General features: G+C 44.5%; 1 protein-coding gene across 15 annotated transcripts in view; it reads left to right on the forward strand.

Annotated features, from left to right (window-relative positions):
* Positions 1–25,980, forward strand: part of NRCAM (neuronal cell adhesion molecule) — a 967,670-nt gene that overhangs the window by 496,531 nt on the left and 445,159 nt on the right. The window contains exon 1 of one of the 15 annotated variants that reach the window (XM_086919437.1): positions 279–473. The exons of the other annotated variants lie outside the window; for them this stretch is intronic. The gene's annotated coding sequence lies outside the window, so the exon portion shown is untranslated. Of the gene's footprint in view, positions 1–278; positions 474–25,980 lie in introns of those variants that run through there. 15 annotated transcript variants of the gene reach the window in all.

A 25,980-nucleotide genomic window follows, 5' to 3' on the forward strand; every position in this document is an offset into this window, starting at 1 on the left:
AAGGCTGGCGGATAATTTCCTGTCAGTTTAATTTGTTTCGGGGGTTTGCCGTATGCTCCCCAGAAAATATATTCTGTTCCAAGGATAATTTGGAGTTTTCAAATACTGTTTATTTTAGAGAAGAGCCCGCATGTCCGTTTGATATGAGGAGAGGTTGCAGCAGCTAAGCAGGCTATGCCGCGTCCACGGACATGTGCGGGGGAATGTTTAACCCCTTTGTAAGGGCACAAAGCCTGCGCTGATCACATACTGACGCCTGGGAGGTCCAGCGTGCCTGTGATTGGCTGCTGGAAACAAACCCTTTTCGACATGTTATCGCGCAGAGCCAGGGAGCAGCGCGGCTGAGCAGCAGACCGTTTTGACGGCAGGATTACACGCGGGTCTCCGCCTGGCAGCCTCCCACTTTTTTTTTGTTACCTTCACGAGGACCGGAAAAACATCTTCTGCAAGGTATCATTGCTGCAGCGTCTGAGGTGAGCTAACGGTGTTTTCTTGGTCTCCTTGTTATATCCGCTTTCAGAAGAACTGCGCACCAAAGTTTAAAGCCGTTTCAATATTTATCAAGATGAAGGTAGAACTAGGATGACGTACTTATCTGAATAAAACCTACTCATTACAAAACGCTTTTAAATGCGTCATTGTGTCTGGAAAGCGTGTTTACAGTGTGTTGAGTACTGAGCTCTTGCCTTCGTTACGGTGAGGTGGAACTGGTGCGTGCACACGCGTGTGCGCACCTGCTCGGAGCGCGAGGGGCTAGAGTGGAGCGCGAGCGGCTAGAGTGGAGCGCGAGCGGCTAGAGTGGAGCGCGAGCCGCTCAGATCTGCATGGCCCCTGTGCGACAGAGGTTCCGCTCTTGTCTTGCCCTCTGACAATGATTGCAACTGAACTGGGCAGTAACCACCTCTGTTATTTTCGGAGCTGCAAAGCTCCGGCGACAAGCTCTATAGAAGTTGTGTCTAGTTTTGAGCCGGTGCATGAGTTGCTTTCATTCTAAGAATGAACGAACGTGTGGACGCGAACAGATTTGATACCTGCAGCTGTATTGCGACACAGAAGCATGTTCATTTGTTTTATTTTTCACAGAACTGTTTTTGTGCAATTGGACATCTTTGTCTCCCTGGATTTTCAATTTGTTTGAGTGGGGTACTTTTCCTATGTTGTGCAAAGAGGAAAACGTACCCGAATTATTCAAGAATGATAATATGTTTAGAAAAGAGGATGCAAGAAGTCACAATGTTACCAGCCCCTGGCGTTGACTGTTTGCCTGCCCTTCTCTGAGCAGTGATGTTCTGATGCCGCCCCCCCTCCCTCCGTGCCCCCCCCCCCTCCCTCCATAGCTCCACGGAGCAGCACTTAACGGTTGTAAGGGAACAGAACAGCAGCAGGATTAATAAAAGCCTTTTAATCTGAAACCATCGACTGAAAGTTTAGGGTGTGCCCATTGGCTGTGCGTGGACATCTGTGCTTGTGCTCCGCTGGAGCTGTGTACATGGACTTTGCTCGTCTCTTCGATAATTCACACGGATGCTCATATGTGGTTTCTCTCGACCAGTATTGGGGCCGTTATTGAACGTACAACCCTGAATTCGTTTTTAAACTTGTTGTCTTTGTTGATATGCATTTATTTGACGTATTTGAATGACAAACGGAGACATATTTACTACTAAATACTGAACTTTGCTTTCCCTGCCAATGCAGAAGTGTTTATAGTTGGGTGTACTTACAGAACCGATTTTCTGAGGGATTTTGGCTTATTTGTTGGACTAATTGACACGTTCACATTAAGTACAAGCATTATTGGGATTGAGAACATATTAATTTTAGTGTACAAAATATATCTAGAACATACTCGTTTCTGCTCATGTTCCATTTTTAACATGAGGATTTAGGAACTAGGAACCTATGTAACTTTTGCCTAGGATCACAGGGTTGGTAAGGTGACAAGTCTAGCTACAGCCTGGGCCTCTTGATTCTAACGTCTGCACCTTAGCTAGTAAACCTGGTATTGCCTGAAATATTGCTAATGTCATTGGCGGGCAATATAGAAACAGGATAGGATGCATAATACAATAATGATTTGGTTTGCCTGGTTTCAGCGTGCTTCTGATCATTGTAAAGTTATTGCATTTGTGTGCAAATTTGCGGTTGTGGGTCTGAGTTGGTCATAGCTTCAGGATTGTGAACTAAACTCAGTGGCATCTTTCTCTGTGGTTGTGCACGTTCTGTACGAGAAAGGAAGGTACGTTTCATGCAAGCACTGACTATGTGTAAAGGGGATTGTAACTTTGAAGTGTTCTCAATATCTATGTACATTGAGCTCTTATACATATGTAAACTCCTCATCGCCAGATGAGTGCAAAGTTGCATTTTTTTTGCAACTGTAGTGAATATCTATGTAACCATTTCAGCTTCTTGGAGCAGGACCACCATGAGGGTAGGGCTGTCGGAGAACTTTGGGGACGAACATCAGCCAATATTTCTTAATAATTGAATGTTTTGTGGTTTATTAAATAGTGCACGCCCTCAGAAGCTTTTTCACCATGCGCCACAAAAGCACCTGACAGGCCTTTCTTAAATGTTGCAACATTTTATGCTATCCCACATTTGCTTCAAAATTTGCCACTAATTATGATGCAATAGCTAAAATGAAGAGACACATCCTGCATACATGTGGATTGTGCAAATACAAACTACAAAGGGTAAACATGCATAGAAATGTCTATATACATTTTCCATCTTGCCTGGGATCGATCAGATGGAAAATAATTTGTCGGTGCTATGAAAATTTTATTGCACAATGCACAGAAAAACTTTCCAAAGATGAATTTAAACTGCAAATGTCAGTAAATATTGGAAAGGGTGAAAACCTGAAACATCACTGATGGAAAGATTGATTTTTACGCCCTTTACCATAATATGATCATTGTGTGAATATTTGTAATATTGGGTACATTGATGGCCCAGGCCCTTATATCGAGGTCCACATGAGATACCTTTATGGGTAATTAAAGGTTTTCTGATATTTCCAGGCCCAGGACTACCGCACCCAAAAATAACAGGCCCTGAAAAGCCTGTAAACACCAGACCTGGACCTGGTAGAGGAGCTGCTGGGTCTGCGGGCAGCTACTACGCCTGACCCTTACCCACCCTTCTCCTACAGCTCCCCTCAAATTTGGGCTTGTTATGCTTCAGGACTGGGGGAAACATAAAAATTGACTATCTCTTTCCGGGTCTGCATGATATTCCAGGTCTCGAGAAAATAACTAAAAAGTCCATATTTTGGTGGAGGCCTCTGATGGATGGCTGCTGGAGGATCAGTACACAGTTGTACATTACATTTGCATCGCTTCCTTGCTACTGTCTGTTGCAACATATAACACTAAACAGATGGAGTGTGGTGGTCATAATAGGTTTAGGTAACCTCTAATGCGTTGCTGGTATAAGTTGATTCTGACTTCTCACCCCTTACGACCACAGCCAAATTTCTGAGCTCGTAATAAGGGCTATTCATCAATTTTTTATACGCCTCTGGATATGAATATTACAGATTGCTAGTTATTGTTACAACTATAACATTTCACTACACTGAATATACTTTTACATAGAATCAGTTACCTTACTCCGACACGTTTGAAAATTGAATACTTTGGTTCATTTTCCCATTCCCACACTTTTTGCACCAATTAGCGCTAGACCACGTGGGCACATCTTAAATGACTAGAGGAATGTGGCAAATGAAGTGGCAAATGTTTTTGGCAATGCACAAAGTTATAACTTTGTGTGTGATCATCTCATTTACAATGAATTTCCCTGGCCGCTCAGTTGAAGCTTCCAAAATCTCTAATCAGTGCATGAGATGCTTGCGTTATTTGCCCATAGCTCTTACTGATATTTATGCATTATCGCCAATAAAATGTATGACTGCCACTCCTGGGGCTCTTTAGCACCGGAAAAAGCAAAGTGGTAGCTTCAGACGATAGTGATGCAGTAGACGGACACTGTGCCAATTCTTTCTGCTCATCGCCTTTATTGTCTGCCTAAAGTCTTGTACAAGGCCATTTTAGAATAAACAATTTTAATTGAGTTGATTTTAGCCAGAGGAACAGAAAATAAATGAGCTGAAATATGTCTGCTTTCTACTTCATTGCTCAAATGTCTGTGGATGTTTTTCCAATCCAGAGGAACCTTCTTTGAGAGCTGGTCTTGGATGTCAATTATGCCACTGCTCAGCGAACTCTATTTTCACATTAATTGAAAAAGGTGAAACATGATTCCAAGTTGAATTTGTTTTTTTTCTCCCTGTGTGTATAGTAATGGCAAAACCTGTTATTGCCCATAAAGGTATCCCCATGTGGCCCTCGATGTAAGGGCCAGGGCAATCAATGTACATGGACATTTAAAAAAAAGAGTATGCAATTTCCAAATATTCAAAATATCATTTTGACATTTGTTAACCTTTCTCAGAACAATGTTAAGCTCTGCTCCATTACACGAGCCTCTTTTCCCATTACAATGGCGAGGATTACTTGGGGTGTGGCCTCGATGCCATACATCGATCTGGGTATGTTTGCTTTCCAAAACAGTGGGTTATGATTATGTTGTAAGAAAACATGATTATAGATTTTGTTGAAAATAGGATGACCAAACACTGCGTCCTGCCTCCTGATAGGTTCTAGACTGCCTGGTGTCCCTCTACTAGAATGTTTGCAATGAACGTATTCTTGAGGTTAATTTATGTATCAGATTTTATCAACTGTGCTAAAACCCGAAGAGGATATCCGAGTGTTACATTGGCAGCAGTAAAAGGGTAATAAAGTACAGCCTTTACCACACAGTGTGAACCACCAGTAGCTGCTCCAGGAGCGAGTTCTGCCGGGCGGTGACGCAGGGCGGGAGATGGGCAGGGTGGGGGGTAGTAAACTACGGATTACGGCCGATTAGACGTAAGTAAACATATAAATAAATAAAACAAATTTAGTTGCGCGCGCTGCATCCTATTTGGCGATGCAGTGCGCGCAACAAAATTCGTTTTATTTATTTATTTGTATACTTACCTTCGTTAGGCCATAATCCGGAGTTTACTACCCCCCACCCTGCCCCTCCCCCACCCTGCATCACCACCCGGCAGCACTCCCTCCAGGAGCCGGTACTTTGTACCACGCAAAGTCTTTAACATGCAGCCTTTACCACGCATGCCTTTATGTATCATGCAAGTGAAGTATATTTAAGGTATCTCTCTCTCTCTCTGTCTCTCTCTCTCTCTCTCTTTATATATATATATATATATATATATATATATATATATATATATATATATATATATATATATATATTCACTGAAAAAACCATAGGTTTCACACCAGTTATAGTTAGGTGGAAATTTTACTCGCATAAAACCATTGAAATTCCCACGTTATAGTTAGTTGGACTCACTATAACTTGTGCCTGTAATGCACTGCTGATGACATCACATATTACATCACTCATGACATGGTCAGTGACATCACTCATGACATCACTGATGACATCTCAAATGACATCACTGATGACAACATCCTTCTGACAAAGTGGCAGACCTCCTATCAGCATAAAATAACCTTTGACACACACATTCAAAAATAGAAACTAACATTTTCTTAAAAAATGAGAAACCAATACCAATTACAACAACCTATTAGGTAATTCCAACATCTACATACACATCCACTCATTCACCAACAGTTCTCTATAGTCACTCATGCATGTACTTACTCATCATATGTACTCATACACCTATACATCCTGTTACACACTAATACTCATCCATATAGTTACTCACACACAAATTCACACATGCAAATAAACTATCAAAAAACCATTTACTTGATTATACTGCTATATACACACCACTACACATACTTCTACAGAAAAGGAAACATATTTACTCTCTTAAACAATCAATTATAAAAACACATACTCACTAACCCACCCATACACACAATCATCCACCCATACAGTCTTGCACACATGCTGTCTTCAAAATACATACAAATAGTGAGTCACTCATTCATGCATCTGTGCTCTAAGTAATATCCCCCACCAAACCATACAGACACTGATACTGATACTCAAAAAAACAACTAATAACCCATATACACACTCATGTAGCTACTCACCAAACCCATGCAGCCACTTATACACAAAGTGAGACACAGATACAGATATTTAAATATTTAAACATTACTCGCTAATATATGTATTCACTAAGATACATTTAATAAGTCAGTTAACAAGTTCAAGTTCAAGTTCAGTAATTTGTATAGCGCACTACTCACCCAGAGGGTCTCAAGGCGCTTGAGGGAGGGTTGGTGCATTACTTATCAAATAGCCAGGTTTTTAGCTGCTTTCTAAAGGAGAGGTGGTTCTGTGTAAGGCGGAGGTGAGTGGGGAGAGAATTCCAGGTTTTGGCCGCTAACTAGGAGAAAGATCTTCCTCCCATGGTGGATCTATTGATGCGCGGAATTGCGGCGAGGGCTTGATTGGATGAACGTAGTTAGCGGGTGTGTGTGTAGAAGGATAGTCGTTTGTTGAGGCATTTGGGTCCTAGGTCGTAGAGGGCCTTGTGTGCGTGGGTGAGGAGACGGAACGTTATTCTCTTGTTGACAGGAAGCCAGTGGAGATCTTTCAGGTGACCGGAAATGTGAGCTTGATGGGGGATGTCCAGTATGAGTCTGGCTGAGGCGTTTTGGATGCGTTGGAGTTTTTTCTGTATTTTGGCTGTGGTTCCGGCGTAAAGGGTGTTTCCATAATCTAGTCGGCTAGTGACTAGTGCGTGGGTGACTGTCTTTCTTGTTTCGGTGGGGATCCAGCTGAAGATTTTTTTGAGCATGCGTAGGATGTTGAAGCATGATGATGAGACGGCGTTGACTTGTCTGGTCATCGAGAGGGAGGAATCTAGGATGAAGCCCAGGTTACGTGCGTGATCTGTAGGTATGGGTGCTGTACCCAGAGCCGGTGGCCACCATGAGTCGTCCCATGCAGAGGGGGATGATCCTAAGATGAGGGCTTCCGTTTTGTCCGAGTTTAGTTTTAAACGGCTGTTCTTCATCCATTCGGCTACTTCTTTCATTCCTTCGTGTAGATTGGTTTTGGTGGTGTTAGGGTCTTTGGTGAGGGAGAGGATCAGCTGGGTGTCGTCTGCGTAGGAGATGATGTTGATGTTGAGGTTGTGTTGTCGCGCGATGGATGCAAGCGGACTCATGTACACGTTGAAGAGGGTGGGACTGAGTGATGATCCTTGTGGTACGCCGCAGATGACTTCGGTGGCCTCTGATTTGAATGGGGGAGGCAGACTCTCTGGGTTCTTCCGGCGAGGAACAAGATGATCCAGTCCAAAGCTTTTCCTTGTATTCCGACGTTGCTGAGGCGTTGTATGAGGGTGTTATGACAGACTGTGTCAAAGGCGGCGGAGAGGTCAAGTAGGATGAGGGCAACTGTTTCTCCGTTGTCCAGTAGCGTTCGGATGTCGTCTGTAGCAGCGATGAGGGCGGTTTCGGTGCTGTGTTTGGCTCGGAAGCCGGACTGTGAGGGGTCGAGTGAATTGTTGGATTCAAGGAAGGCGGCGAGCTGACTATTGACAGCTTTCTCGATGACTTTGGCCGGGAAGGGGAGGAGTGAGATGGGGCGGTAGTTGTTAAGTTCAGAGGGGTCTGCTGTGGGTTTCTTCAGAAGGGCGCTGAGTCCGGCATGTTTCCAGCTTTCTGGGAAGGTAGCGGAGTTGAAGGAGCACTTGATGACATCGCGGAGATGGGGTGTGATGATGGAGTCTGCTTTGTTGAAGATGTGGTGGGGGCATGGGTCAGTTGGTGAACCTGAGTGGATGGAGTTCATCAGACGGATGGTGTCTTCAGTAGTGATTGGGTTCAAGGCGCAAAGGTTGTGAGAGTGCTGTTTTGGTTCGGAGGTGGGTGGAGTGGATTGTTCTTCGGACAGGTTTTCAAAGCTGTTATGAATGTCGGCGATTTTGTTGTGGAAGAAAGAGGATAGAGAGTCGCAGAGGTCTTGGGAGGGAGTGATGTCGTTGGTGCCGGCGGTGGGGTTGGTAAATTATTTGACGATGTTGAATAATTCCTTGCTGTTGTGGGCGTTGTTGTCGAGTCGATCCTTGAATGCTGGTTTCTTGGTGGATCGGATCAATTGGTGGTGTTTGCGGGTGGCGTCCTTGAAGGTGGTCAGGTTGTTAGGGGTTGGGTTTTTTCTCCAGGTTTTCTCGAGGGTACGACATAACTTCTTGGATAACTCGTTAACCAATCAATTGTACACAAAAAAATCATCCATTTAGACATTTATTTACCCATTTATTCTTCCATCAACCTTTAGATATACATATATAAAAAATATTTATTTTTCAGAAAGATACACATTCACTGGATGATGTCATCAGTGATGTTATTTGAGATGTCATCAGTGATGTCATGAGTGATGTCACTGACCATGTCATGAGTGATGTAATATGTGACGTCATCAGCAGTGCATTGCATGCGCAAGTTATAGTGAGTCCAACTAACTATAACGTGGGAATTTCAATGGTTTTATGCGAGTAAAATTTCCACCTAACTATAACTGGTGTGAAACCTATGGTTTTTTCAGTGAATTTAATAGGTTTTTTAAATGCTAATTCCTAACTATAACTGGTGTGAAACCTGTGGTTTTTTCAGTGAATAAATATATATATATATATATATATATATATATATATATATATATATATATATATATATATATATATATATATATATATATATATATATATATATATATATATATATATATATATATTCAGGATCACAGTGCGTAGCAGCAACAGCCACGCAAATGCACTCTCCTTGACGAAAAAAAGAGATCACTCCCAATCCTTTTTGCGCATTCCAAAGTTCTTTAATTCATCAAATGCAGCATCGTGATGATAATAACCCCAACGCGTTTCGGCGATACCTTCGCCTTGGTCACGGGCCAAAAAGGATTGGGAGTGATCTCTTTTTTTCGTCAAGGAGAGTGCATTGGCGTGGCTGTTGCTGCTACGCACTGTGAGCCTGAATTTAACACAGGGCTACCTTTGCCCCTGGATTGCACCGTTGTCTTGGTGTCCCGGCACTTTAGCGAAGGAAGTGGAACTGCATATATATATATATATCCAACACAGGCTTCCATTCAATAGAACAGACGTCTCCGACACTCACAGGTTGCAGTGCACGTAGTTATTTTAATCAGCAGGAAAACAACGCGTTTCGCAATGTAGCTTGATCACGTTTACAGATTCCAACCCAACATGTGTCCTTTTACTCTTTCCCAAAAGACGTAAACATCAAAAGTGGACTTTCACCCAAGTGTAAAGGTACTGGTTTTGGCAGACATTTTGAACTAGTCAAACATTGTGGATATTATAACCAACACTCGTTAAAGTTATAACATACTGCCTTACACATCAAGTCTATTTGGGAACCATTTTCAATGAGTTCATATTTACAGAGAAATCATTATTGACATTGCGGTTCTGTCAAATATTTTACAAATCAGGGATTTTGCCCAAGTGGGCGCTCGATTTTTCTTACGACCTTTGACTTGAAATGAATCTCAATATAATATTGAAATTCTAACTACAGGAATTAGGCCCAAGTGGGCATGTGCTCATTTGAGCCCTGTTCTTTCCAACTCTGCCCAAGTGGGCAATCAATGTTAGTCCCAAATAGTTACATTTTGTTCTTTTCTCTGATTCAAAAATACAGGCAAGAGAAGTCTGTTACAGTCCAAGCCCCAGTGGGCATATTTCTCAAATCATCCGAACCCAAAAGTTCTGTAGATAGATCACAATGTCACAATTAGGTTATATAGTAATTGGCAACCAAATACATTTTCAGTAGACATATGTGTTTGACTTCGTGTTCATGGTCACAGATATTCGTCACAGTACCTACAAGATAAAATAGACGTTTTAAAAGAAAGACCATAAAGGGTCCTACAGCAGATTCTTAATATATTTACATTATACTTAGATTTCTCATTATGCTAAGTGTATTGCCAGCTCCTCATTAATATTCAATCCATTCGGGTTCATGCATTCGAAATCGATTATATATCTCGACTCCATCTGTCGCAGTGCTAGTTTTTTATTTCCTCCTCGGATACCCAGATTCACCTTGTCTATGACAACCATTCTCAATAGATTTTCGTCCTGAAAATGATGGTCAAAGAAATGGAGAGCCACCGGATATTGCTCATTGTGATTTTTTATTGCCCTACGATGCTGTAAGACTCTTTCTTTGGCTTTTAGAGTAGTGCTTCCAACGTACCACATTTCACACAGACAAATCAGTATATATCAGTGGCGGCTGGTGGATTTTGAAAGTGGTGAGGCGAAAAATGTTGTACCCTAATGCAATAAGCGAGGGAGCGCAGCCAGCTAGCCACAACTGTAAAATTGTTGAAAAAGGGGGGATCGAAATATAGCATTTAGAAGCACAAGTGTGAAGAAAACATTAGAATCAAATAAAAAAATTGCCCAATCCTCAAACTGGTCTGCTTGCAAAATGACCCCCAAGCCAAGCACACCAAACCAACGGAAACAGGCCCTCTAAGTGTTTCCCACTGTAACACATCTCTGAACCACCTATGTTTTCATTGTATATAATAATGAAAATGCTGCAGTTTGTTCTTATTTATCTTTTGCAACTTACAACCATTGACAATGGGAACCATTGACATATAACGTTGCCAATCACAGAGTACAAACTTCTCTGAGCACCCTAACAATAAACTGCACTGTATATCACACTCATTACAAACATTGTGTATCAAAGAGTACACACACAACACGGTCCATCACACATCACTCACAGCACTATTCAGCAGATACCACAGCTACCAATGCATGTCACAACACACCTGTAGACATTTTATTGTACTTTGTATCATATAATTTTTAGAAAAACTGTTCACTATAGACTACACATCACACTGAACATCACACAATAAAAGCACACTGCATCACACTACAGAGTCAGCCCTGTATATAAAACATCAACAATACCACAGTGCATCACAACACACAAACATCAGTGCGCATCACAAAGCACTGACAGTGTCATCCATCACAATTACTAACAACATTTGGACTCACAGCACGACCAGCACTGTGCAACACACAGCACAAATGGCACCGTACATTAAAACTTCGCTCATAACAAAAAGGCAACAATTTGTGGCACAACACACAAAGATCAGTGTGCACCACATACACCTGTGCACAGGAGAAAAGACACTGTGGTGGAACACACAGCATAGGCAGACCTATATAAAAAACAGCATACAAACCAATGTGCGTCACAGTCCACAAAAATCTGTGAGCATCACAAAGCACTGGCTGTGCAGTCCATTACATTTACAAACAGCATTCAGAATCATAGCAATGTGCGGCACATTCGCACACAACACTGAGCATAAACTATATCGCTCATAGCAAGAGACAACATTGTGCATCACAACGCACAAACAGCACTCCACACAACAAACCAATGAGCATTGCACTGGCGAAAAAACATGGTGTGGCACACAGCGCAGGCTGCTCTCAAGCCTTTCTTATTGCCTGCATCCTGAGGTCTCAACCTCGAAACTGTAAATCTAGCAGGTGATTAATTATCCCTTCGAGAAGCTAGCAATTAGCACTTGCAACCTGTAAAAAAAAAAAAATTTCAAAACCTCGTTTACTGTGCTCAGGAATTTTCTCTGATATAGGCTTTGCCTCTCAATAAATATATATGGCATTGGCAATCATCTTTCTACTAAATATCACGCTGCACAGCTAAGCACATGTTAAACACATTAACGTTTATCTCATTGTCATACATTACGTCTCTTGCACAATTTATATGCTAAATGGGGTGTCGGCTCGTGTTCAGGTTCTTACACCTAAAGCTAGCCCCTGGTTTCGGCTTCCCCTGTGAATGTTCAGACTCACCCACCTCAACAGACTTCAACCACTGAAGCACACAAGAAAATTTAGGACTTGATGAGCTACTCATGTCGAAACAAAAATGAAACTTGGTTGCTTCAAAACTCAAATTAGGCTTTTGGCACTTTCTCAACAGTGAATAAATTTGATAAACCAGAAACAGCCGAGCCGCCCGCCTTCTCCACTTGACCAAACTCTGTGTGATGCTAGGCAAATATTTTATTACCAAGCCCCACTGATCTTCATTATCACAAATGAGAGCACCATTATAAAATACACAAGTTCAGGATATGCTCTGTACAAAGACATCTGATGTTTGATTTCACAGAAGCAGTCAAGTAGAGCCAACAGCTATCGCCTTTCAGTGGCGTTGCCCAGCGCAGCGTGCGTTATGTTGCTTTATCAGTGCTTTCTGTCAGGGCTGCTATAAATCAGCAAGAAGGTCGAAGGAAAATAATAAATGCCCGTTTGCCAGCCAGTACAAAAGGTATTCGGAACACAAAAACACAGCGTGATGTAAAGATGTAAATAAGTTAGTTAAGTACATTTAACTTACCACCAGGCGTCCAGCAGACTCCAGAGACTTCGTCCCGATTCCCGCCTTCCTCGATTTCAAGTCATGCAGGCAGCACCAGCACGTCATCAGGAAGGCGGCGCAGCAGGCAGCCTCCCTCTCCACTGCCACGTTTTTCATTGGTGCGGCCGGCTGCCCCAGGCTACGTAATGTTCTCTTTGTATGCTGCTGCTGCAGCATACAAATAGAACAGGGAGAGTTACTCGAGGCAGGGGGGGAGTGGCTTGGGGGAGTGGCTTTCCCACTGTTGGTAATACTGTCTGTTTGGGCGGCCTCAGGCCGCCCATACAGTCAGTATTAACAACAATGGGCAAGCCACTCCCCCAAGCCACTCCCCCCTGCCCTTGAGAAACTCTAAACCCGGAAGGTCTGCTTTCTCACCGTGGGAGAAGTAAAAAACGATGGTAGTTATATAATATGATAACTACCATTGTTCTGCCTTCACGCACGGCGAGAAATCAGGGGGGGCGGCGCCCAAACGCCCCCATAAGAGAACCGCCACTGGTATATATACACAATACATCGTGTGACAAGAAAGGGATTTTTTGATTTTAAACACCCTTCCTGTGGTAGGGACAATGAGTTCTTTACAGTTGGTGCTGTGCCGGCAGGCTTTGCATGAGCCACAGCATTTAAAACCTGGATTCACTTTAGGTTCTACTCTATCCGTTACAGCATTGGGGCTTAGATCATCCTTAAGTGATCTACACTTCCTGAAGGTGATCTGGGGGTTAGGGTTCAGATGGGATTTCAGATGGTTATCAGTCAAGAGAACATGCCAGTGTTTTTGGAAAATCCTTCTAATCTCATATGACTGACCTGAGAAGGTTGTGATGAACCTGACCTTATTCTCATCTTCCTTTATTTTGTTGGGGTTAAGAAGTTCATTTCTAGATGTTATATCTACCTTTTTACAAGCTTCTACAATGGTTTTGTTCTTGTACCCCCTTTCTCTGAAACGATCACTCATGACTGTCTTTTCTGCCTCATACGCCTCATTTGTACTGCAGTTTCTTCTAGCTCTTAACAGCTCCCCATAGGGTATGCTGTTCACGAGGCTTCTAGGGTGTGCACTCTTTGCATTAAGGAGGCTGTTTCCAGAAGTTTTTTTGCGAAACAGACTCGTAGTCATGTCAGTCCCTTGTATTTTTACCTGTATATCTAGGAACTCAATTTCAGTTTTATGTATATGTTCAGAGAATGTCAGGTTAACATTGTTGTTGTTAAGTGAGGCTACAAACGCTCTTGCACTGTCAGCACATCCATCCCAAATCATACAAATGTCGTCGATGTACCTAAGCCACAGGACAACATTGGTGTTAAATTCGGCTAATTGGTTGGACACCTGCTCCTCCCACTAACCCATGAAGAGGTTGGCATAACTGGGGGTGAAGCAGGTGCCCATAGCCGTGCCCTGTAGCTGTCGGTACATCTTGTCATTAAACACAAAAAAATTGTTTGTCAAGCAGAATTCAATTAACTTGAGCAGCATTTTAGAATGGTCCAAATATGAGACTGATCTAGATTTAAGAAAATGTTCTACTGCCACTAGACCTAGGTCATGACGTATGCTGGTATATAGACTGCTCACGTCTAATGTGACCAATGTGAAAGAGGGTTCACAGATGATGCCTTCAATAGCTTTCAGAAAATGGGTGGTGTCTTTCAGATATGATGGAAGGGAGGTTACAAACGGTCTTAAGTAATGATCAATGTATTGGGATGTGTTTTCTAGTAATGAATCTATAGATGACATGATTGGCCTTCCCGGTGGATCTACAGCATCCTTATGTAATTTGGGAAGGAGATACAAAATCGGTGTTTACGGATGATCACATCGCAAAAATTTGTACTCATCCCATTCCAGTAATCCTCTCTCCCTGTAATCTTGTAACAAGTCATCAAAAATACTTTTCACATTTTTTATATCAGACTGGGTACACATTTGATAACATATTGTGTCGTTCAGTTGTCTCATACCCTCAGCCAGATATTTTTCTTTTTCTAGTACAACAACATTACCCCCTTTGTCCGCGTTGCGGATAACAATCTCATTGTTCTCCTTCAGATTTTGGATAGCTTGTGTTTGTTCAGGGGTCAGATTTTTCATGTTGTGCCCTAGTCTCGTTTTTCTGAGTTTTTTAATGTCATTGAGAACACCCTTTTCAAATACATCAACCGCTTCACATGAAACGTGGGGAATAAATCGTGATTTAGTTTTAAAGTTACTTCCAGGATTCACATTGGTGACCTCATCTAGCAAAAAACCATCACTTTCAATTTCTCCTGATGATATTAGCTCCAAAAGTTCCACATCATTTGAATTCAAATTCCTAGTATTGGCCATTGCACCATCTATAGAAGATCTGCACTCATGTAGTTCAAACCACTTTTTAAGTTTCAGTTTTCGTGAGAAATAAAATAGATCAATCCTGGTCTGGGCGTATCTATTTTATTTCTGTCTCTGGTGGCCATCTTTGGGCTACATTGGGCTACATTGGGCTACATTGGGCTACGTTTGGGCTCTAACATATATATAGCCCAATGTAGCCCAATATATATTTTTTCAAAGTCAATTTTCGTAAAAACCACTTGAGCATATATCTTGAGACATAGCAAAGGCACATCGGGCTACCAGTCCCTACAATTTTGCCAAGTTTGGTGGAAATCCATTCAGCCGTTCGGGCTAAAAGTGAGTTCGACCGCCCTATGGAAATTAACATGGGGAAAACACGTTTTGGGACCCCCCTTTTATCTCGGCCCCCGCTTGACGAATCCCCCCAAACTTTCAAGGAAGGACCGGAGCTCCGCAAGGCAAATTTGAGGAAATTTTCAGGCAGATCCGTCAACCGGCGCCAAAGTTATTCCAAATAGAATTTTGAAAAAAATCCTAACTATAACTACCTACTGGCGACTGCCAGTAGGATATATATATATATATATATATATATATATATATATATATATATATATATATATATATATACAAGCAAAAGTGTTTGTATATATATATAGGGTCAGGGGTGGGTAGGAATATAGGGTGATAAGGGTAATTTTAGGAAGTAGAGGTAGATCGAGGTATAGGGTGGTAAAGATAGTTGTAGGGTTTAGTGGTTTGTGGGGGTATAGGGTAGTAAGTGTAATTTTAGCCTTCAGGGGTAGAGGTAAAGTGTATTGAGTGTAATTGAAAATAAGGGGTGGGTTGAGAGGTCCCCATAATAAAGAAAAAACAAACCAAAATGAAAATGAATACAAATATATATATTCATTGAAAAAATAAGGGTAAAGGGACATTAAGGTTAGGCAAACGTCAGTTAAAACATACCATTTTAAATTAACAAACCCACTCAAATTCACCAGTTCTAGTTATCTCAATTAACTATAACTCATTCCCTAAAGTAACTATACCTTGCTTACCCACCATGCACAGTGTTATCATCATTAATGTAATTTCAGATGTTGCAGTGATTTTATCAAAGATGTTACAGAGCATGTCATTACTGACGTAATATGGCAGGTTACAAGTAGTCAGATTTATAGTTATTCAAGATAACTATTACTGGTGAATTTGAGAGGAAACTGAGAGCCTTCACAGATTTTGTTTGCTTAAAATGGTATGCTTTAACTGACATTTTTACCTCACTATGATGTCCCTTTCAACTTTTGTTTTTTTTCTCTGAATTTCTAGGTTTAAAAAAATGCAAAGTATCATTCTGTAGCTAACTATACCACAACTATAACCTTTGTTTTTTTCAGTGAATTTGTAGTTGTTTTTTTTTGGCTTTCTTTCGAGACTCACAGGCTTTCTGTCAATCCTCTCTCCAGATCTCCAATCTGGACTGCTTCTTGGAAGTGAGGTCATTAAAGGGGGCAACAGCGGTGCCATAGCACTTAACAAATCCTCAGTAATAGCCTGTGAGGTCTAGAAAGAGACTCTTCTGTTTGGGTTTTAGGTGGGTCCCAGGCCATGATGGTTTCAATCTTGGCCTGGATAGGCTTCACCTTGCTCTACATACCAGGCATCCCAAATACACCAATGAACCCTGCTAAATCCAGCAGTTGCTGGCCTTGATTGTCAGGCCTGGCTGTTGCAGGGCCTGAATCAGGTTTTCCTCCAAACTGGAACTATAGCCAGCAATACCATCTAAGTAAATGGCACAGAAAGCCTCCTTTCCAGCCAGGACCCTGTTAAGCAACCGTTGAAAGGTAGCAGCGGCATTCCTTAATCCAAAAACCATCCCCCGGAATTAGTAATGATACTTTGGGTTAGAGAATGCTAACCTCTCCTTTGCCCCCTCAGTCAAGGCGATCTGCCAGTACCCTGATGCCAAATCAAAAGTACTGAGGATTTTGCCAGCGCCCAAGCTGTCAATGAGCTCATCATCTCTGGGGATGGGGATTCCATAAGTCCTGGTGACTAAGTTGAGTCCTCTGTAGTCTGTGCAGTTCTGGTTTGGTTCCCGGTGGTACAGCCTTTGGTACCAGCACCTCTGGGCTGGACCAGGAACAGTTATCCTCTAAGACCAGCAGACTTCCTCCTTGATGCATGCTCTCACCCTGTCTGACAACCTATATATTTTGATCTTTATAGGGGAGCTGTCTTATGTGTAGATATCATGGACATGCAAATGTGTAAGCCCAGGGATGATGGAAGACAGGGGAACTGTTCCAACAACATATAAGTCACCTTGCTGTTCTGTGGTCAGTGTGGCAGAGAAGTTGAAACCCTCTGACCTGTTGTGTTCCTGTGCAGTGAGAAGGTCGGGTAGAGGTTCCCTCCTCTCTTCCACACACTTATCTGTCACAAGGAGCATGTTCACTTCGGACCTCTCAAAGTGAGGCTTCAACCTGTTGACATGGAACACCCATACAGGGTTTCTAGAGGTCGGAAGGTCCACCAAGTAGGTGGCCTCCCCATTATGCTCCTTGACTTAATAAGGGCCAGTCCAGCAGTCCTGGAGAGCTCTGGGCTCTACTGGCTCAATGACCCATACATTTGTGCCAGGCTGAAACTCCACCGGCATGGCCTTCTGGTCATACCAGAGTTTCATCACCTCTTGGCTGGCCTCTGGGTTACTCTTCGCCGTTCTTCTTGAAGCGGTACATTTAGTTGCGGAGGGCCAGCATGTGGATGGCCACATCCTGGGGGAAGGTTGATAGGAGCCTCCTCCCACCCCCAGTGGCGTAGCTGGGGCGGGGGGGGATGGAGGGCGGTGGGGCCGTCCGCCCTAGGTGGCACTATTTTGTGGGCGGCGGCCGCGCGGTACTGGTGGCCCGTTGCAGCAGCCTTTATAATTTATTTGGACACTCACTGACCCTACTGTCATTCACTACAGTAGTGTTAGTGTCCCCAAATAAATTATAAAGGACGCTGCAACGGGCCGCCACGGGCCGCCAGTGCCGCGCTGCCCCGTGTGAAGTGCAAGTGCACCTGCGCTTGTAAATGCTGCCTGCAGCACACCGCACCACATCACATAGTGGTGGTGGTGCGGTGCGCAACGTACTGTGTTTGGGCCGTCAATCTTGTAGCACGTGAAAGCGCTACCAATGACGGTCCTGGGCATAATGTTTGGCCAGCCCTCGCGCTGGCAAGTAACACAGCAATGACACAGCACACTCTCCACCTCCACCACCACGTGCTCTTGTGACGTGAGGAGTTGAGTCTGGGGCAGTGGCTGGACGATTTGCTGCAGGGTGCGGCAGAACCAACCACCCCTATGGTAGAGACCCTGGAGCACTGGATCCTGAGGACGGTAGGAGATACGAGGGGAGGAAAGGATCTTTGTTGTATGTGGCAGGGCAGTGGGCACAAGACAAGTCCTAAATAGCTGCCAAGTTTTCAGATTCCTATGTGTGACATTTTCATTACTTCAGTGTAGTTAGGAGTGACATTTCAATGACTATGAGTGACACTTTCTCTTCAGTAAAATAAAGCAACGAAGTCAAGGGAAATATAAATACCAGCAATTACACCCATTTTATACATTCTAGAGATTAACTTAATTTGATTGAGTTTCACATTGTGACACTCACTGACAACTTGAAGTAGCTTGTTGTTATTTTTAGTTACTCTTTCTGTTCTTTCAGCCTGAGCCAATGTGAATGGGTCATTGGCGAGAACTCTCCCAGCCACCAGACTTTGATAATTTGCTGCCGGCTACAGGCCATTATAGATATTATTACGCCCCAAAGTGCGGGTGGTCCAGTCAGCCAGGCCAGGTGCGGTGGCCATTATAGATATTATTAAGCTCCTCAGTGCAGGTGACCCGGATGGGGAAGGCCAGGTGAAAGCCAGCCCTGGCCCCCGAGGATCATGATTAATGCCGCCAAGCACTCAGCAGCCTGCTAACTGCCCCACGCGCGCGCTTCTGCAGCAGGACGTGATGTCACTTCTACTCGCTGCGTTAGGGCCACGAAGTGTGTTGCACAATTTGACTGGGGCAGGCCCCGACAGTGACTGGATCATTGGCGACAACAAGGCAGCTCTAGCTGGCCGCTACAGCCAGTGACCCCCCACGGAAATTTCAGCTTTCTGTCCTCTATTTCTGCAGCTGCAAAACCGGACCTGACTTGTCGTGACTCCCGTGCCTGTCACTCTCCCAGCCACCAGACTTTGACAATTTGCTGCCGGCTGCAGGCCATTATAGATATTATTATGCCCCACAGTGCGGGCGGTCCAGTCAGCCATGTCAGGTGCGGTGGCCATTATAGATAGTATTAAGCTCCTCAGTGCAGGTGGTCCGGTTGGGGAAGGCCAGGTGCAAGCCAGGCCGGGCCCCTGAGGATCATGATTAATGCCACCAAGCATTCAGCAGCCGGCTAACTGCCCCGCCGGCGCACTTCTGCAGCAGGACATGATGTCACTTTCGCTCGCTGCATTAGGGCCACAAAGTGTGTTGCACAACTCTCCTACTTTCTGTGTTTAGGGTACAGAATTGTATATTTGTATATATTGTAATTACTTCTCCTTTGATTACTGTATATAGTCTGGTTTTTCCCCCCCGGTTTTTTGACCCAATATTTTGTCCTATGCTTAAATTATAATCATTTATTGGCAGAAAAGAGCATTTAAAAAAACAGGTTAATAAAGTGTTTCCTGTTATGAAGTAGTGTTGTTTAATTTATCCCTTTATACCTTTTTGTTCTACTTATTCATCTAATTGATGTTCCTTGCCCAGGTATGGGAGGGTAATATGGGCAGAACCCCTGTTCATTTCACAGCACAACCTGACTGGGGCAGGCCCGACAGGCTGTCTCTGTAGTAGCTAATTGGGCACTAACACTGACTGGGCCATGATGTCAGGCTGTCTGACTTACAAAGCGCCACAGGAAATTGATCAACAATAGACACACACTGTAGCTGACTGTGAGCGCGCTCAGCTGCCGAGAGCATCCCATGCCTTTGGTACTCTGTAGCAGCCCACAATGGCCACAGAGGTGCACTGCCACCTGCCACACTGTTTGCAGTGGCGCGCTACTGTTTGTGACAGTGACAGCTGAGACATGCATTATGCGAAAAATTAAATTTCAGTGATGTGATGCAGAGCACCACACTGTCATTTACAGCATGACACGTACCATCCATAGCTGAAGGTTTCAGATTGCTATGTGTGACATGTTCATAATTTCTGTGTGGTTATAAGTGATATTTGACACTGTCTTGCGACCAAAAATCAAGCAATGAAAATGAGGAAACCTACAAATCAGAAATTAGACCCATTTAAGCAACGAGAAACTCTTAGAAGATTTAAAACTGCTGCAAACGCCTGCTGCAGCTGACTATAATTAAAATGACAGCGATGGACAACACTAACAATTAACACCAAAAAGAGCAAGGACCTGCGGTTAGGCTGTAGAACCACTGGAGAGAAGCTGTGCAATAAGAGCCACTGACAATACAAGACAGTTTAGTAGAGAACACAGATCTTTACGGGACCCCACCAATGTAGAAGGGGAATTGCTAGGTGCACATGAATCATTCTGGTAGCATGAGCATCACCAGAGCCTGCCCTGATTTCCTGGCATAAATATCTTTAGTGTCACACAGCTAGTGACAAGTTACACACCAAGTGTCAATATGCCAGACGACACTGCAGGCAAAGATTGACATGTATTTTTCTGCCCGTAGCACAGAAGCAGCTTGGTCTTCAGTCGTGCATTCAGTCCACCCTGCATTGCTGTTTAAAGCCTGCAGCACAGCAAGCGTTGAAAGACCCCTAAATCCAACACCCCACCTTCAGATCCAGATACACGCAGGTAGTAGCAAAAGTAGTCGGTCTCGAGTGACAGTCACAACGCACGCTGATGAGAGTTCCTGTCTGTGAACATGTGGCATTGCGGCTTTTTGGAGAGAGCGCAAATAATAAACCAGGAGAGAAGAATCACTAAACTCCATGCTGCTCTCTCTGTCCAACATGTGACCTGGGCCCAGTCTATAACAGGGTGTGAGAGACCCTAACACAAATCTCAATTGCCTTAGGACTATACCATAAATTAATTAGAGTCAGCTGACTCACGGACTTTGGCCACCGCAGTGAGCATGTGCGTGATAGCATGATTGCTGGGCAAGCCTCTGAAAAAATATTGGTCTCAATCATGCAGGCTGACAAATATCACACCAGTAATAATTAAGCAAGTGGCCCCAGGTTGTTGTGAGCAGCTCTGTACAACTGCGAGTTCAGATAGTTAACACTTACTTGCACTAGTTAATAGACCAATGTAAAACTAGCATTCCAATTATACATGTGAGAAATATTTGTCCCGAATTTTGACAGTGAGGTGAGATTCAAAATTCGAGTCCGAGACTTAACCTCACACAATCACAAGACTGCGGATGCCAAGGGTGGCAATCTGAGGGACAGCCGCGGGCACCACAAACTCTAGCTATGCCTCTGACCACCCCTCTATGACCAGGCTAAGAGATCTCCTAACGGGGTGTCCAAAGGGACAGAAGCCTGCTCCTTTCTGTGGCACCTCCATGTATCTTGAGAGAAGGCATGGCAAGAGGACGTCCCACTTACGCCTCATGGGCTCAGGCAGGCCCATGATCATGCTCTTCAAATTCTTGTTGAATCTCTCAACAAGATCATTGGATTGGGGGTGATAGGGTGTGGTGAACTTGTATGTTGCACCACACTCTTCCCACATGTACTTCATGTGCATCTGTCAGACACTACCTCATTGGGGAACCCAACACATGTAAAAATCCCCATCAGAGTTCACGCCACCACGGGTGAAGTCACTGTCCACAGAGGGATTGCCTCTGGGTAGCTGGTGGCATGGTCCACCAAGACCAGGACAAAGCTGTTGGCCATGGTGGTCTTGGGATCCAACGTTCCAATGATGGTAATTCCCATCCTTTCAAAAGGGGTGCGAACAATGAGTAATGAGATCAGGGGAGCTTTGTGCTTTTCCCCTGCCTTCCTACTGGTCTGGCAGGTGCAACAGGACCTGCAGATTGCATCTGAGTCGGTCTTCATTCGGGGCTAATAAAAAGGGGAGACAAGCCTGGCAAAGGTCTTGTCATGCCCCAAATGTCGTGCCAGGGGAATGTTATTAGCCAGGCCCAGAAGGAAGGTCTGGTAGCATTGGTAGACCCCCAACACACGGGCTGCCCCAAATCCAGGAAACTTAGGCTCACTGAAAGGAGATTGTTCTCCCCGTGGATTGGGTTAGGTGATCCGCAGTGGCTTCCCCTACTGTATGAGCTGGGGCCTGGTGCCTCAGGCCCTCAAGAATGGGACAATCCTTCTGCGCTTGGCGCAATTCCTCCCTGGTGGCCCCCTTCAACCTGAAAGCTTGTGAGCTCAGGCAGGTCACCTAGTTCGACAATGTCTTTCTCAGTTGGCTTGAGGGCCTTCTCCTCAGGGACCCTCTCAACCTCTACTGTGAAAACTTCGGAGACCAGTTTCCTGTGCCCCTTGCCCCTTTCCTTGGCAGCTGTCTTCGCCATTCTTCCAGGCTTCATACTCCATTGACTCCTTTGTCTGGCAGCCATGGCTTGTGTGCTCATGTAGACCCACCCAGGAAACCCCAGCATCTCCAAGTTAGGCCTGAGCTCCCTTTAGGTAGTGTGCTCCAGGTCATTGCCTAACAGAAAGTCTACAGACATGGCAAGGCTCATAGCAACTTTCAGAGAACCTCAGAACCCCCCGTCTCCACTCAAAGGGATCCGGTGCCCGCTAGTAGATGGCTCTCACAATTGTCGGCGACTATGACTTGGTGAAATATGTTCGACAGGACCTGCTCTGCTGACACCAGCTGACACTTGATATTTGTCATGCTGGCTCCTGTGTGACAAAGAGCCTCCACCTGTTGCCTATTAATGGTGACTTGCTGCCTATACTTGGCAGTATTTTCAGGCATGTTTTTGTACCATTTCTCTATATCACCCATGGAACCCAGGGTGACCTTTCTCTGTTCCCCTAAACTAGCTGGGACTGCCTCCTTCCAAGGTGCTATACACACCAACCCAGGAGTCTGCCCACCAATGGGGGTCTGTGCCCTCTTGAGACATTTGGAGTTACCCTTAGAGTGACCATACTTGTAGCACTCTGTACATGGAGTACAAACCTCCCGGTCTTATGGTCAAAGAACCCCCTATTCTTTGGTTGAGATTGAGAGTGGTTACCACTACTCCCTTGGGAATTATTTTGGGGGCCTTTAGAGAACTCCTTTTATTTAGATTTTGTCCACTCTGATTCTTCTGTTGGGAACCCTGACCACCTTTGTAGGTGTTCCCCCCCTACCTTCCCCAGATACCTTTTTGGACACTGGTGCTAGCCCAGAGGTCCGCCTCCTCTGCAAGCTTTTTGGGTCAATCAGTTTACAGTTGTTAGGTGCTGGTGCAACTCTGTAAAGCAAATACTGAGCATGTGCTCTCTCATGATCAAATTGTAAATCCCAACATATTAATTTACTTTGCTGCCCCTCACCCAACCATTCAGTTCCTTACTTGAATAATCAACAAATCTACCCAGGATTGATTGAGGAACTTCTGTCTGTCCCTGAACCTTTGGCAATACTTCTCGGCAGTCAGCCCCAATCTGGCAACTGTAGGAAGCTGGCTCTGTATATACTATACCAAAATAAGGTATAGTGTGCACAGAGTCCAGTGGATCCCCAGAGATATAGCAGTGGCTTATCTGATAATCACTAACAGCTCGTGGTAGTGTGGCTGAGCAGTTGAGCTTATCAGGAGGGTGTGTTAGGCATTTACTGTATTCATTCAATCAAGGCTGATGTCACACACTCAGAGACAGAATCCTGACAAATTAGGTAAGTATAAGATACAGGTATACTTATGGTTTATTTATAGAACCAAGCAGGACTGTGTACAAGTCGGTAATATATACTTTCAAATGCTCGACTGTTCAAGGAAATGCAGTTGTTCTTGTAATTGTAACAGTTACAGGTTGATATCACTTTTTAGAATACTTGGCATTACGCAGTGAATACACTTTGTGTTTACGTTACAATAGTGCTCATTTTCCCCCATACATTAGCAGTTCTACATAGAACACTTTCTATATCCAATATCTCATTCTATGAGTCCCTATGGGAGGAAAAACTTGGAGGTAAGTATTGGACTTACGAGGTTGAAGTTTTGAGGGTAGGACCAAGGTTCCCCAAGGTCCAAGTGGATACTCTAGTTACACAGCCAGCGGCACGGGGGCTGCCGGGTGCAAAGTGCTGGGGCTCAACATTAGCCAACAGGCTAAGGGGGCCTTTGGGTGGGGTCTGCTGGCAAGCAGGCCACTTGAGTGTGGGAGCAAACTAAAGCTTCCAAGGTCACGGTCGGCACTGCAGGGGACAACAACCCACACAAGAACTGCACCCCCAGCGGCACCGAGGCAGCCCGGTGCAGGAGGTAAAGCAGATGCTGTGCTTCCTGAGCTTCTCTCTGGAGACCGTCTGTTTCGGAAACCTGCAGACTCGGTTGGGAGGACTTCTTGAAAGTGACCAATGACTGGTAAGGTGACTGGGGATCTGGGATGATGCTTAGACACGGTCGGTTGGGCCACCCAAGGCCAGGAAGGCGTCAAGGTCTGAGGTGTGTTAGACGTCAGTTTCCTTAGGCTGCGATCGGTTGCAGTCGGTGTCAGTCAGACAGGCACAGCCAGACTTCCTGGACCGCTTCAGTCAAGGGAGCAGTTGTCTTACCGCTTTTGGTTGTGGTTGGGAGGATTCTTCAAGTAAAGGCTGCAAGTTTAGTTTCAGAACTTGTGAGAGGTCAGTGGTCACCAGATCCCAACTTAGGATCACCAGTGGGATCTCTATGGAGTATGCAGCCACTCGTCCTCAGGCTGTTGTGGCTGGGTACAGAGTGGTACAGAATTGCGGAGTCCGTACTCTGATGGTTAGTCTTTGGTTTGAGCAAATCCGAAGCTCACAGGGGACAGAGTCTGTTAGTTGAGTGCAGGACATGTCCTCCAGGCTCTGGGGGTCTGCTGCTGTGGGACACACCGGTTTCTTTCCTGTAGAAAGATTGCTGTTGGGACAGACCGGTAGGGCTGGGGCCATGTCAGTTGGTGTCCTCGGTTTCTTCCTTGGTCAGCACAGCTCTTCGGTCCTTCTTCTTTCTTCCTTGAATCTGAGGAGGCAAGGTTTGGGGTCACCCATATTTACTAAATTTAGGGGCATTAAAGGAGTGTGTAGGTTAGGTATTCCCCCTATTATGCCACCCTCCAGTGTGAGGGTGCATAATCCTCTTCCTAATTGGCTGAGTCCCTTAATTTTCAAGATGGAAGTGACTAAGATGTGCTCTTCACCTCGCTTTCCTCACCTGTTGGGTGGGGTTGGCAAGATTGAGCACACCTCTCTTCCTAACTTGAATTTTCCGCCGACTCTCCCCTGTCCAAGTGGGGGTCAGAACCAGTGGGAGTCAGTTGCTGGGGGCAGCAAAAGGAAGGGTTAGCATCCAAAGGCAGCTGGCCTTTGAAGCTTCTTCTTTCATGGGAGCGAGCCCATCCTTGAGGAGGAGGTATTACACCTCTACCCACAATGGGCTTTGTTTCTGGACCCAGAGAGCAGAGGCCCTCTACCCAGGGGTCCAGAAACCTGTCTGGTGGTGGCAATGGCAGGTAGCCATTTAGGAACCACACCAGGGCTGCTCAGTTTTTAGGGGGCATCTCTAAAATGGCCTCTGAGTGCATTTTACATTAAATCCCACACTGGCATCAGTGTTCAGTTATTGTGCTGAGATGTTTGCTACCAAACCTCCAAGTTTTTAGTAAAGACATTATGGAACTGTGGAGTTTGTAGTGACCAACTCCCAGACCATATATTCTTTATAATCCTTATGGCTTTACTACACTTACAATATCTACTGATGGATTAAGGCACTATAGGGGTACAGGGCTCATGCCTCTGTACCCTCAACTTAGGACTAGCGCACCCTGCTAGAGGGGTGACTTACCTA

This window comes from Lissotriton vulgaris, chromosome 1_1, assembly GCF_964263255.1.
Source record: "Lissotriton vulgaris chromosome 1_1, aLisVul1.2, whole genome shotgun sequence".
NCBI classification, from domain to species: domain Eukaryota; kingdom Metazoa; phylum Chordata; class Amphibia; order Caudata; family Salamandridae; genus Lissotriton; species Lissotriton vulgaris.